The sequence below is a fragment of the Nyctereutes procyonoides genome, unplaced genomic scaffold (assembly GCF_905146905.1).
Source record: "Nyctereutes procyonoides isolate TBG_1078 unplaced genomic scaffold, NYPRO_anot_genome, whole genome shotgun sequence".
Taxonomy (NCBI): domain Eukaryota; kingdom Metazoa; phylum Chordata; class Mammalia; order Carnivora; family Canidae; genus Nyctereutes; species Nyctereutes procyonoides.
This window is the reverse complement of record NW_026575135.1, coordinates 27055350-27064794: the sequence shown is the minus strand read 5'-3', so window position 1 is coordinate 27064794 and position 9445 is coordinate 27055350. Positions and strand designations below refer to the sequence as shown.

Here is a 9445-nt window from a genome sequence, read left to right as displayed (position 1 = left end):
TTAAAGAAGAAATAAAAAAAGAAGACCAAAAAATATCCTGAAAAAATAAAAAAAAATAAATAGGAAAACTTATGAGATACAGCAAAAATAGTTATTAGAGGGAAGTTTATTTATTTATTTGTAAAGAAAAGGGTGGAATTTAATCTTTATTTACAGGACACTGTAAGATAGAAGATCCCACATAGAAATCAGCAACCCACTGAGAGGAGCTTCATACAGTTTGTACAGTTCAGAACTGGTCAAGTATAGTTTCGTTGTAAAAAGTGCTACAATAACAAAACACATTTAAAAAGAGTTGTTAGTAGAGAAAGTAAGACAAACAACTACCAAACAGTACTCAACAAACAACTTTGTCTCAGCTGTACAATCTAAAAGTTAAAGGTCCCTGGAGTGCCATCCTGAACTTGAAATGTATAGCCTTCAGAGGTAGTTTCAGGCACAACATTCTGATCTTCCTCTTCCTCTACGGAGAATACTTCTCAATCAAGTTTAATGAAGCTTTGTACACAGACTCATTTTCATGGTTTTGTAGAGCTTCAATTTTGTCCAAACCCCCACAATCTTCAATCATTATACTAAGTTTCTCAGTTTCACCTAGTTTCTCAGCAGCCTGAAAGATGTTTGAAACGGCATCTAGAATAACCAGAATAATTTTGGTATCTTTTGCAGTTAAGAGGTTCAGCAATGGTTCTATTATGCCACAATGAACGAGGTATACAATCTGTTCAACAGTTCCACCACTTGCATAGTTGGTCACAGCCCATACAGCTTCCATTGTGTCTTAAAGTCTGCCTTAGAGAGAACACCAACGAGGAATGGGACTAATCCATGATTCACAACTTGCTGTATCTGGTCCTGGCGACCAGCTGTGATGTTTGACATTGTCCATGTAGCTTCCTTCTGAATATTACTTTTGGGGTTCGTTAGCAGGTTGAGAAAGACAGCAAGTACCCCGGCATCTATTATAACCTGAGTCTGTTCATCTGTCCCAGTGACAATATTTCCTATGGCTCTTGGTGTAGGAGTCACAATGGGTAATTCAGTAGCTCCTAGAAGCTTCACAAGTTGGGGCACAACTCCTGTTTTCACAACCATTTCAATCCACTCATAAGGTAGGAAATGGCCCAGCATGTATCTGCTAATACATCTGGATCATCATGATGTAGGAGACGAACTAAGGTAGGAAGAATCTGCTCAACAGCATCTAATGGGGGTGCTGGATTCTTGTTGTGACAAAGGTTTGAGAGTGCCCAAGTAAGGTTACATAAGTAACCACATGCTAAAGATGACATATCAGGAACTGCAAGGAGAGCCAACAGTGGGTCAGCTGCACCACACTTGATAACCAAGTCTCGAAAAACTGAACCATCACCTGCAATGTTTCCTAGAGCCCATACAGCTTGTTCACTGATGTGGGCATGGGAAGATGCCAACAGAGAAATGAATGCTGGGATAGCACCTCCATCAACCACAGCCTTGGTCTGTTCTGATGTTCCAGAAGCAATGTTAGTGAGGTCCCAAGCAGATTCGAACTGAATAGGACTACAATCAGTTCTGCCCAAGAAGGACACAAATGTTGGAATCAGACCAGCCGGGATTATGTTGTCTATGGGGGGCTGTTTTTCCCTAGAAAGTAGTTTCCTAGCAGCTTGAGTAGCCTGGAGCTGGCTTTCCAAATTGTTGCTATTTATGCCTTTGACGATGTCATCAACAGACCAACCTACAGTGCCCTGGTTGTTGCGGTTTTCCTGCAGTGGAGAGGTAGCGTCATCGGGAAATGAGCTTGTATTTCTCCTTTTCAGCATCTGGTCCTCCTTCTTGGCTTTCCTCAGCTCCACATTAACTTCTATTCGGCGCCGCCTCATTTCCGTACTGTCTTTCCCCTTGTTCTTGAATCTGTTACGCGGGCAGCTGGTGAATTAGCATTCGCGCTGGGGGACGTGGTTATGAGACGAAGGGAGAAAGCTGCAGGGCGGGCTCAGGCTTCCCCAGGAGGCGGTGCGGGGCGCGCGGGCTGCGGGTGGGCTGCCCTCAAAACGTCCCCAGGGATCAGCCCAGAGACCGTGTGCCGGAGGGAAGTTTAGAGTGAAAACCAGCTGCATTAAGAAAAAAAGAAGATATCAAATAAACAACCTAATTTTATACATCAAGAAAATAATAATAAAAAAAAAGAGCAAGCTAAGGTCAAAGTTAGTAGAAGAAAGGAAATAATAAAGATCAGAACAGAAACTAATAGACTAGAAACTAGAAGGACTATAAAAAAAGAACAATGAAACTAAAAGCTATTTTTTTTTTTGGAAGGTAAAACTGATAAATCTTCAGCTAGATTAAGAAAAAAAGAGGCTCAAATAAGTAAAATCAGAAATGAGGAGATTTACAACTAATGACACAGAAATTATAACGATTATAAAAAACTACCGGGAGCAATTATATACTAACAAATTAGATAAACTAGAATAAATGAATAAATTTCTAGCAACATACAACCTAGCAAGAGCAAATCATGACGAAATAGAGAATTTAAACAGATCAATAATGAGTAGAGAACCAATAATCCAAAGTTTCCTGAAAAAGAAAAGTCCAGGACCAGACGGCTTCACTGAATTCTACATATGTTCAAAGAATTAATATCATTGCTTCCCAAACTCTCCCAAAATATTGAAAAAGAGGGAATATTTCCAAGCTCATGTAAGTCGGTACAGCCATTATGAAAAACAGTATGGAGGTTCCTCAAGAAATTAAAGATAGAACTACTATATCATCCAAAAATGCCACTTCTGGGTAAATATCCAATAAAAATATAATCATTATCTTGGGGGATAAATGTATTTCCCATGTTTATTGCAGCATTATTCACAAAAGCCCAGGTATGAAAAATTTGTGTCTCTCAGTGGCTGGCTGATAAAGAAAATATGACAATGGATATTAATCAGATTTAAAGAAAGAAGAAATCCTGTTATTTGTGGTATAATAAACCTGGAAGGCATTATGCTAAGTGAAAAAAAAAAACAGACAGTGAAAAACAAATACTGCATGGAATCACATAAGTGGAATCTCCACTCACCAACCCAAAAGTCAAACTCATGTAAACAGAGTAGAATTATGGTAGTCAGAGGCTGAGGATTGGAGGAAATGGTGAAAGGTTGGTAAAGGATAGAAACTTCTAGTTATAAATGGTTAAGATCTAAGGAGTTAATATGTGATTATAGGTGTATTATTGGAATGTACAATTGAAATTTATTAGGAGGACATACTTCAAGGGTTTTCACTAAAAAAGAAAATAAATATATAGGGATAGATGGTTTAATGAACTCATTGTGAAATATATCAAATGATCAAGTTGTACACATTAAATGTATTATTTTTTTGTCAATTATACTTCAAACAATCTGAAAAAGTTCCTTTCTTATTTGAAGGTCATACGGATATTCTCCTGTTTTGTCTTCTAAAAATTTGTAAACATTTCTTATTATATTTTGTTTTTCAAATATTTTGGAATTTTCGTTAAGGTGTCAAGTTTCCATACATTGTTTTATTGTTTTATTTATCTATTTCCACTTTCCTTATATCTAATTCTTTTATTTACAGTAGATTTAAAATAAAACTTTTTATGTCATTGGAAGGTGTGTCTTTTTATTCTTTGGACATGTTCTGACTCTTCCTTGCTCTTATTCTTTTGTATGAAAATTAAAAAAAAATGTAAAACCATTAAGTCTAAAACAAATATAACTGTTCCGGCATTTTGATCAGAATCTTATTGTACTTACTGAATACTATACAGATTATTGGTATCCAAACAATATTAACATTTTTATGAACACGGTATATCTTCTATATATTTAAGTGTTTTTAAAGTGTCTTTCAATATAGCTTGTTTTTCCACAAATTTTATGCATTTCTTCAGTTATATTTATTCCTGTGTATTTAAAGTTTTGTTGTAATTTTAGATGGCTTCTTCTATTTTAATTACGTGTATTACATATTCTTTGCTGATGCATCGAAATGAAATAATATAAAATACTTATTGAAAATAAAAACTTGGTAAATTATCTTATGAGTCCTAATACTTATCTATAGATCCTTTTCAATTTTCTATGTAGGCAATAATTTCCTTTGCAAATATTGATTTTTCCCCTCTATTTCTATTCCTTATACCTTTTATTTTCTTTCCCTATCTTTATTCCCTAACCAGGATTTTCAGTACAGTGTTTGAAAGTAACAGTGAGGGGATCCCTGGGTGGCGCAGTGGTTTGGCGCCTGCCTTTGGCCCAGGGCGCGATCCTGGAGACCCGGGATCGAATCCCACATCGGGCTCCCGGTGCGTGGAGCCTGCTTCTCTCTCTGCCTGTGTCTCTGCCTCTCTCTCTCTGTGTGACTATCATAAATAATAATAATAAAAAAAATTTATAAAAGTATCAGTGAAACTATCTTTGTCTTTTGTTCTTAAAGGGAATATAAACTTTTCACATTTAGTGTGATGACTGTTGTGGGTTTTATATCAATTCCTTTTTTCAGATTAAAGTATTCCCTTACATTGATAGTTTGTTAAGAATGTTGCCTAAAGGCCATATTTTAGCCAAATATTATCTGGTATATTTTGGAATAATTTTGTGATATATGTTGTTTTCTAATATCTTTAATGTTTTTTTCAGCTACACTCATAAGTGTATATTTTGCAGATACCCTGGGCTATTTTTTTCCTCATCTTTCTCCATCTGCTTCTATTTTTTTAAGGTTAGGATAGCATCATAAAATATGTTGGAGTGTTTTTCCTCCTTTTAAATAAATATTCTGGAAAATTGTATATAAGTTTGAATATATTTGTTCTTAAATCACATAGATAAAATGATCTTGTTTTAGTATTTTATTTGTAAGAAGATTTTAATTACTTTTTCAATTATATTAATGACAAACATTCAACTCAACTATTGCTTCTTAATACATAGCATTTTTGTTTTAAATGTGAGCTAGAGTCCAAAGACAATGTTTGACTCACGTATAGTACCAGTGTTATTATTTTTTTCTTGGTAATGAAGTTCCTGCTTTTCATCTTCTTTCACATTTAACTTGCTAATGAAGTGCTCTAATTGTAATGTATGCCTTTCTCTCTATATTTCTTTTTGTCTGTCCCATGAGACATCATGTAATCAAAATTCATGCTAAATTACATGAAACACTTCATAGAAGAGCATAATTAACAATAAAAACATATTTCCTATAAAACATATGTAAAGCCAATGAGCAGGATGCTCATTTTGCTGCTGCTGAATTTATGGTTCATGAAACTAAGCAACAATAATATTTAAGATGAATATTAGAGGGCTTAGAATATGTATCTTTGAGGAGGAAAACCTATAAATTGAAGCAGCTGATGGGAAAAACTGCCTAGTTAACATCTGCCAGGAGATAACCAGGAGATAAAGCACAGTAGAGCAGATTTTATTAGTGCCCTTTCCATATGAGTGCACAGAAGCCTGATTTCCAACTCCCAGCGCTTGTTTTTCTTTTTTTCCTAAAGAGTTTGGCTCTCAGAGCCTTCTTAGCTCACCTGGTCATTGGCAGTGTCAGAAGGTTAATGCCTCTTCTCCTTCCTGGGGTCCTCAGCTAATGGCAATTGGTATATAAACATATCCCAGCTTTCTCTCCTTCCTAATGACATCACTCTGAACCAAATGCTGGATAGTGATTCCCAGAATTCCCCAGTTGTTGGGGGAGGTCATGGAGACGGCATGTTGACCCACAAGCTGGGCAATGGGAGCCTCCCCACCTTCTCCTCTATCCTTGGAATGTTTTCTTCACCCTTTCCTATCCTTAATGTTTTCACCTTCTCCTCTATCCTTGGAATGTTCTCCTCACCCTTCCCACAGTGAGAGTCATTTTCAGGGACATAGACTTGAGAGAATAATGTGTTGAGATCATTTGGATGATATACATGAGTGAACCCAGTTAAGGCCTCTGTATAAACTTTTGGTGACCTGGTGTGGAGATCTGCTTATTTTGTGGCCACCCAAGACATACTTTGTAAGTAAATTCCTGTCCTACTACAATGCCTACTTACTAATCTGAGGTGGTCTACCTCTCTGTTCAGTCTCTCTTTGCCCTCTGTGTAATGGGGACCAGTTAGCAAACGAACACCAGTGTGATTGAGCTACTGTTTCCCTAAGTGGTAACTTGATTTATGCACTTTTTTTTTCCTTTTTGGCTGTTTTCTCCTTCATCTCACTTCCCCTATCTTGTCTGTATTTCCTGGAATTACATTCCAAATAAACCAACTGTACTTGAATACCTTTCTCAGGACCAGCTTATTTGAAAACCCCACAAAAGCAGAAATATTCCTAGTAAATGTGTCCTAAAGATGATTTTGTATAATTAGACAACTCACTAGCCAAATGATCACAATACTTCCATTGCTAGTCCTGGGTGATATAACCTCTGGCATATATCTATTTTATTTTAAAGATTCATGTACTTTTTGGAGGCAGGGGGAGGGGCAGAGGAGAGAAAGAGAGAATCTCAAACAGACTCCCTACTGGGTATGGAGCCTGATAGGGGGCTCAGTCACAGGACCCCAAGATCATGACCTGAGCCAAAACCAAGAGTCACACTTAGCCAAGTGCGCCACGTAAGTGCCCCTCTGGCATGTTTTTACATCACAATTACTAAGAATTTTCTCTGGAATGAATCAAAATGGGATCCAGGTGTAAGAAGATAGACTATGCCATATTTCTGACATTTGAGTGTTATTGAAATAATGTTAATTAGAAGGCCCATGGAATTGGTTGTTTTGGTCAAGTGTCATCAATGAGCCAAGGAAGCAAATGTGCAACTTATGTCGCCCAGTTCCCAACTCAGGATATGGTGAGAGAGCCAGAAGTACTCTGGGACTTTTGAAAGAGATACTCTTCTTCTGTAGGCAAGAAAAAAAAAAAAAAAAGAAGAAGTTGATAGCAGGCATTAATTCTCAGGATCTTTAGGTCTATTAATCCCTCTCTTCAGTATTCTTATATTTATATATTTGTCATTTCTGTTAAAGAAATAAAATTACTTTTAAGACATGAAAAGTCAGGTACTTTCTTTGTAGTACCACATTGAAAGCCACCTACTTTGACTATGTATTTCTTGTGAGGGTTAAATATATTTCTTTAGAAGCCTTCATATTTGATGCAATCTGGGTTAATAGATGACTGGCTGATCAAAAATTCAATTGAAACAGAAAATTGGGGGCAGCTCTGGTGGCTCAGCGGTTTAGCGCCACCTTCAGCCCAGGGCCTGATCCTGGAGACCCGGGATCGAGTCCTGCGTCCAGCTCCCTGCATGGAGCCTGCTTCTCCCTCTGCCTGTGTTTCTGCCCCTCACCCCCTCCCTGTGTCTCTCATGAATAAATAAATAAAATGTTAGAAAAAAAAAAAACATAAAATTGGTGAAATAAGAGACAATCATTTCTTTCAGTTTAACTTAAATATATGTGCATATGCCTACCAAAATCAAATATTTGGAGGGCCAGGGCATATGTTTGGAGGATGACCCCATCCATATTTTATCAGTTTACATAGCCTTTAACTTAATAAAGTAAGATGCCACTACCTGAAAGTGGTTTATTTGCGTAATGCACATTCAGTATATTAAGGGTCAGTACTGTCAATTATACTGGTCAATTGGTTAAGTAGAGGTCAATGAAAAGATCTTTTATTGTTTCACAGATGAATTTCATGGGCTTCTGAAAAGAAGTATGGTTATGGCATAATAATCTAGAAAATGTGTTAGAGTGACAGAGTTTCTAAATACACCAGGATGTGAAAATGCTGTAAATAATGTTTATTGACAAATGAACATAATACTATAGAAGAATGATAAAAAAAATTTAAAAATTATGGATTTTTCTCTTTTCTCCTTTTTCTACAGTTTTTATTTAAGCTTTTACCATTTCTTACTGGGATATTTGAGGTGCAGGGATGCATATTTTTGCATTTGATATGGGTCTTTCTTGTATTCTAGTTTTGGGAACATGTGGGTAAATTACTAATCTGTCCCCAAAATGGACATTAAAATATTTTAAATATTAGAAATGTTAAAAGCACTACTAAATGAGATTATACATACAAGTAGTAAGTACAGGAATAGGATTATTGAAAACACTTTGTAAAAATTAATTTTAATAAGAATATTAATAAAAATTATAATAGCAAAGGTTATTCATCTAGATAGTAATTTAATCCTGGATTATTTTTTTGAAGTTTTATTTTTTTTTTCCTTGAAATCACTTGTGGAGGCAATGAGGAGGCTACATTTTTTAGGATATGTTTTCTTCTATTTCAGTAGATTTTCAGAAAAGTAGATAAATTTTGTTTTTATGTCTACCATTTTATATGAATACTTCTTGAATAAAGAGCAAGTTCAGAAAGAAAAAGACTCCATGAAACATTGTTAATCCTGTTAGGTGTTAAGTAGGAAAAATAAGAGTGTATATTAGTAAATAGTATAATCTAATCTTTGTAAAAGCAAACAACACATCCAATCTTTATCCAAAATAAATGCAGATATGTTTATGCGTGTGGATTTGTACCAAGTTTTTATAAACTTTGTTGGAAGTTGGTTATTAATATATAGGGGTTGGAAGAGAGGTTATTAATATATATATATTTTTGAATTGGTCCACTATTCAAGAGGACATATTACTTTGATAATTTTTAATATATTTAAAATTTTCAGCATATGAAAAGATCAAGTCATTTGGATCATTCACATGTAAAAGAGTAAGCAAATCATGCCATTTTCAAAACATTTATATTAAGAAAGTTAAGAAAACTTTTTTTTAAAAATTAAGAGGACAGGCCTTATTCCCTGATACTCTCTTTCCCATGACCCTTTTGTTTTTCTTTCTCAGCAGTTAAAGCAGATGCCATTTAGAAATTTAAACTAAGTTTCAGATCGTGAATGTTAATTTAAATACATTCTAGTAATCATTTCAGGAAACCATACTGTCCACTAGCAAATATCAGTTTTCTTCTGGATGTAAGCATTTGGAAGAATAAAAAAATATTAGTTTTGTTCAGCATTTGCTTCAAAACTTCTTGGGATAGTGGGACCTGCTAAAAATAAGTGAAATGGTCAAAGGACACATCTCTTATCTATCATTTGCTAACTTCTTTGATTCCTGTAAAGTAATAAGCCACATCCTTTGGGGAGTGGATTTCTTCCCAGAAATGAGTCACTCTACATTCCATTAATATTTTCAGGTCCCTAAAGATAGAAGTCTATTACCAAATATAATTTTATGAAAAAAGTTGATAAAATTGATTTAAAAGTGACATTTCAAAATAAAAAGACAATGAAAGTGCTTATTTTTATATTGTTTTAATACACTAATTTAAAGAATATAAAAATTCAAAGGACTTTATTTTTTATTTTTAAGATTTTATTTATTTATTCATGAGAGAAACAGAGA

At 35.1% G+C, this 9445-nt stretch overlaps 1 pseudogene; it reads right to left on the bottom strand.

Annotated features, from left to right (window-relative positions):
- Positions 1-368: 368 nt before the first annotated feature.
- LOC129494576 (importin subunit alpha-1-like) lies at positions 369-5556 on the bottom strand (annotated as a pseudogene).
- Positions 5557-9445: the final 3889 nt, after the last annotated feature.